We start from the raw sequence: 6,186 nt of genomic DNA on the forward strand, positions 1-6,186 counted from the left end.
CTACTGTTAATGTCACGTGTTGGCTGGGGTGTAAGGAAACAGGCTCTCACACACTGCTGGTAGGAGCGTAAACTGATCCAGCCACTCTGGAAGGCAGCTTGGAGTAGCTGTTACGATGAAAAATACATGTTTTTATGACCCAGCAGACGTACTTCTTGGTACCTAGCCCACAGAAACACAAAGAGCAAAGAGTGTCTTTGGTGTGCTGCCCATATTAGTTCCTAGGGCTTCTATGACAAGGTACCACAAACTGGGTGTCTTAAAATATCAGAAATGCATTGCTGTGCAGGTCTAGAGGCTAGAAGTCCAAAATCAAGGTGCTGGCAGGACCAAGCTCCCTCTGAAACATGTAGGAGAGCATCCTTCCCTACTTCCTCCAGCTTCCAGTGTCTGCTGGCACCTCTGACATTCCGTGGCTTATAGATGCTGCACCACAATCTCTTTTCATCACATGACCCTCCTCTCTCATGTCATCCTTCCTCTGTCTCCAAATTTCTCTCTTCTTCTAAGGACAACAGTCATGTTGAATTAGGAGCCTACATTACTCCAACATGACCACATCTTATCCAATTACATCCACAATGACACTGCTTCTAAATAAGGTCACATTTTGAGATCACGGGGGTTAGGGCCTCAAAATATCTTTTGGGGGACACTAGTCAACCCATAACTCTACCTTTTATGTAAAAAGAAGGGACATTTAGAGATATGCATGTATCTGCTTATTTGTGCAAAATGAAAAGGTGATGAAAGAATCAAGAAGCCAAGCAAGTGACAGGAAGTTGACAGCGGAAAGCCACTACCACCCTAGGCTGAAGGCAGGCTCACCCCCAACAAAGAGCCCAAGGCAAGCACACAAAGGGAGGCCCACACACCATGTAGCTCAAAGTTTAAAAGGTAAAAGTGAAATGACAAACTGTTTAATAAAAATGTTCTACCCTTCTACTTTACAAATACCTTTATGATGACAAAATTTTCAAACGTGTTGTTATGTTTTTTGTACCAATAAAAGTTAGCAAAATCACAAAGAGAAGCAAATTAATTATCATTGCTCATGTATTGATGGCCAGCTATCTGCAGATGAGTAATAAAACAAAGACATTCATAATTCATAACTTAGAATGCATATTTCATAAGACTTATTTTTCTTGACTTTTATTTCAGAGAAATCATTCTACTGTTATAATCAAGATTTTCACATAACTTTATATTTTATTGATGGGAATACCATATGTTTTTGACAACTGTTTTTGATTCACTGTACTTTTTAGATAGTTGGGGGGTTTTGCTTTTTTTTTCTTTTATCTTTATTGTTGAGAGTATTACACATGTCCCTCCTTTTTCCCTCCATTGTCCCCCTCCACCTGGTTCCTGCCCCGCCCCAGGACTCCACCACCCTATGGTTTTGTTTTTTCAATTAATTTCAGTTTGGAGGAGCTTCAATCTACTGAGGCAGGAACACTTCCATTGGAAGTGTCAATAAAGTTCTTACAGCAATACGTACATTTGGAATTTTACAAGTTATGTTTAAACATTGTAATGACCACATATGACAAGTTACCCTTAATGCAAAAAATACTATATTACTTTATAATAGAAATCATTACCCAGATATTATGATTTTTACTATTTCTTAAAGTAATATCTCAAGCTACACAATATTTTTTTAAAAGTTCTTTCAAATATTCCAATGCTAGAATGAAGAAAAACAAAAACTGCACTACACTGCTTAATTGCACTACACTGCTTAATTTCAAGTCTCTCTACAATCAAGACTGTATTTTAATGTATAATGATTGGAAAATAGTTACCACAGACATTACTTTGGGATTATTTATACATGAATGTTCTCCTTTTAAGTCACAAAAACATTTGCATTCCCCTGTTCTAATTTCCTTATATTTTTCTAGAGTATCACTTTCAGTTTCACATGCAATTTATTTCTACTTAGAAAACCACTTTCTTTAAATTTTAAAAATGTTTTTAATCCTTTTAAGTGAGAAATTACCAAACTTACATCTGCTTTTATCTATAGTTCATATCAAAAAATTATAGATAGCACAAATCTGAAATTAATTTCATTATCTACCAAAGACCACATTTTGCTGTCTTTTAGGATATTCTATTGTATCACTTGGCTATTCTGGTATATCTTATAAGCTTTCTAAATTAAATTTAGTTGCTTTAACAGCATTTACTCAACATGTGGCTATAAGGTCAAATTTAATGTGTTTTATCTATGGATAGATTTAAGACGTATCCTAATTTTTTAATTTCTCAAAAAAACTTTATCTCTAGTAACAAATTCAAACTATGTTCCATGCATGTTATAAAGAATGCTTCTGGATTTTAGGCCAAAATTCAGGTCAGGTCTAGACATACACTTATTATTTAAGAGCAATATGAATTGCAAGAGCATAATATTGCAGAACATTCCTCAGTTCCTGGGTGCAACTGTTCAAAATACTGCCCTAATTCATGTGTAACTCCAGAACCATGTATTGGAACACAAAGGGAAGCAAGAAAACGGATGCTCATCACTGCTGGGAAATGCTTCCTTATTCATGCACTCATGCGCCCGGGGAGGAAGGGTTTGACAAGTTAATCATGTCGTCTTTTCTTTTATCAAAGTGCTCCCACCCTCAGGGCCTCTCAGCACTCCCAAGCAGTACCTGTCCCCAACATCGGCAAAACTTAATGGCATTCAGATGCAGTTGTCTTGTGTTTTGAGGACACAGGACAAGAGGTGTAGAGAAGCATTCCCCTGGGGCCTGTACTGTGTTAACCAGAAGAGCAGGTGACAGAGCATGCTGTGCTGGCACTGGTACAGGATCCCTAGAGATTAGAGGCAACCATGAGTTCTTCAATACAGCTCCGTGTGTGTGTGTGTGTGTGTGTGTGTGTGTGAGAGAGAGAGAGAGAGAGAGAGAGAGAGAGAGAGACAGAGATGGGTCATGGATGCAGGACCTCTAAACATGAGGTCTAGGCAGGGACTTTCATGCCGGCAACTGAGGGCAGCAAGCTAGAGAAATGAAAAGAGAAAAATAATATTCCTGAGGCCAAGGACCAGGTTTTCCCAGCAAAAGGTAACTGTCTGGCCAGGGCTGGAGCCATGAAATGAAAGGAGCTGTGGCTGGAGTTGCTACCTGTGGCTGAGAATAGGAGAGAAAAACCTTGGATTCTCCCTTCCCTCTGTTCAGCAACCTCTTGCCAGGACCTCCCATTGGCCAAACCCAGATGGACACCAGCTGACATGGGAGCCTTGGGATATTCAGACTGCAAATGTCAGCCCTCTGCAGTAGAACAGAGCTGAGACTGGCTGGGACACACTGACACACACTGGAACTCTAGAGATATTGCCATAAAATCAGGATCAAGACAAATAGCTCTATCATCACGATTTAATATTTGGGTCAAGAATAAGGCAGGCAAAAGAAAAGGGGACTGCAAAAACTACTACTGTATGTGAGTAGTACGACTTAAAACTCAGAAGAATAAACTAAAAACTATTCATACTAATAAGAGAGTTCAATAAGATGGTCTAATATATTTAAATGCACAGGAATCAATACCATATGACAGCAATTTATTATTTAAAAACATACTGGAAAACTACCCCATTCACAATAACAAAAAACCAATAACACACTTAAGAACAACAGTTACAAAGAAAGCAAAGGCTTTATATGAAGAAAACTACAAAACTTTATCAAGATACATAAATGACCTAAAAAGATGTAGAAACCTACCATGTTCCTGAATGAAACACCACAATACTATAAAAAAAGTCAATGCTTTACAAAATCATGTATAGATTTAACACAGTTCCCATCACAATCTCAATATGTTTTATTGGAACTTGGAAAATACTTTTAAAGCTTGTCGGGAAAAAAAAAAATCTACTCTGGTGGGGCCCTAGCTGGTTTGGCTCAGTGGATAGAGCTTTGGCCTTCAGACTGAAGGGACCGAGGTTCGATTTCGACCAAGGGCCTCGTTTGCAGGCTCATGTGAAGAAGGCAACCAATCACGCTCCCTTTCTCTCTCCCTTCCACTCTCTCTGAAAAACCAATGGAAAAAATATCCTTGGGTGAGGCTGGGGAAAAAAAAATCTACTAGTGGGAATAGTCAAGATATTTTTTGCAATAATTTCTCTCTCATAAGTACCAAAATATTTTTAAAAGCAGCAATATTTTAAACAGTGTGATATCTACTTCTCAGACCTTGCATTTCCTCCCCAGAAGGCCCAGAATTTTTTATAAATAAAAACAATAAAGAACCTAATCATGTGCCAAAAATCAAAGGACCACACAATTTGCTCTTAGGGACTACAACGCCATAAGATCTGGAAACATGATGAGCGGACGGCATCTTCCCAGGCAGGCCTTAACAAATAAGGGTGCACAGTGGTGCCACCTGGCCAGTGCAATGCCCTCATGTTTCCCAGGCACTGACCTCCTGGGGTAAGGAATCATGGTCCATCTAGACGACCTCCTATTCTATTCCCTTACCTGACATCTCATGAGTCTGGATTCTGTCCTTGATTACCTGCTATATCATCTACTGTGGACTAAATGTTTGTATTACCTCAAAATCCCTATGCTGAAGCCCTAACCCCCAATGTAATGATATTTGGAGATGGGGCCTTTGGAAGGTAATTAGGTTTAGATGAGGTCATAAGGGGAGGCTCCCCAGGATGCAATTAGACCAGAGGGCTAGCTCTCTCTCTCTCTCTCTCTCCCTGTCTCTCTCTCCCTCTGCCACATGAGGACACAGAGAGAAGGCAGCTGCCTGCAAGCCAGGAAGAGAGTTCTCATCAGAACTCAACCACGCTGGCTGCCACTCTGATCTTGGACTTTCAGCCTCCCAAACTCTGAGAAAATAAATGTCTGTTGTTTAAGCCACCCAGTCTCTGGTATTTTGTTATGGCAGCGAGCAGACTAAGACACCACAGTTCCCATAGCAACTCAAAGGGAGTGTCTCCACCACATCACCTGATCAAGTGAAGTGATCCACATTGCTGGACAAGATATTCTCAGTTCTGGGATAGGATAAGCCCTAATTTCCCTTTCTAGGTATCAGTATTTCCTGAAATTTTCTGTGTATTACCAGCAGTTCATTCTCTTTTTTTCCCGCCTTGATAGCTATGGTTGCTGACCACCTTCATTTGTTCTACGATTACCATTTTCAAGTACTCTTCCAGGTTCTTGAACAGACATCAGTGAAAAACAAAGGAAGACCCCTGACCTTATGGAGCTTACATTCTGGTCATGGGAGACAAGTAATAACCAACTTAATAAATAAATCACCTAGTATTTTAAAAGATGACAAGTACTGTAGGAAAAAAAAATAGGCCAGGGTAGAAGGATGCTATGGGCTGAATGTTTGTGCCCCTCCTCACATTTATATGTTGAAGCCCTAATCCTCATTATGATGTATTTAGAGATAGGTCTTTAGGAGGTAACTAAGGTTAAGTAAGACCTGGTGGCCTTTTAGGAAGAAGAATAGAGCAATATCTATCTATCTGCCTATCTATCTATCTTCCCTTCTCCCCTCCAACACAAAAGAAAGAAAGATCATTTGAGAACATAGAAGACGGCCATCTACAAGACAGACAAAGTCTTCACCAGGAAACCTAACAGACCAACACCTTGATCTGGGACTTTCAGCCTCCAGAACTACGAGAACATAAATGTCTGCTGTTTAAGCCACCCAGTCTATGGTATTGTGTTACAGCAGCCTTGGCAGGCTGATACAAAAAGGAGAAAATTTTGTATAATCCTTGGAGGGTACCAGAGAATTTCAGTTGCTGAAGACCATACATCCCTACCTCTCACACATGCACACGTTCGCACGCCACAAACACACCAACCACAGCATATCCAGGGCTTACCCAGCCAACCAGACTCCAGCTTCCCACTGGGGAAGCTTCCCAAGGAGAACCTTGGGTGCGAGAGTTTCCAGATCTCCACTGCTTCCTGCAGATACCGGCCTCACTAGCAACCACCCCACTTGGGGAAAGAAGTTACTTGCCAACAAAGGCCTGCACAAGACTTGAAGGTACCACCTAGGCCATTGCATGCAGGGTGCTCACATGGCCATGGCCTACAGGAGCTGACACAGGCACAGAACGCAGTGCACCCCTAACAAGCTGATGACCTGCCTTTAATAAAAACTGTCCTGCCAGAG

The sequence above is a fragment of the Miniopterus natalensis genome, chromosome 10, assembly GCF_054644295.1.
Source record: "Miniopterus natalensis isolate mMinNat1 chromosome 10, mMinNat1.hap1, whole genome shotgun sequence".
Classification (NCBI taxonomy): domain Eukaryota; kingdom Metazoa; phylum Chordata; class Mammalia; order Chiroptera; family Miniopteridae; genus Miniopterus; species Miniopterus natalensis.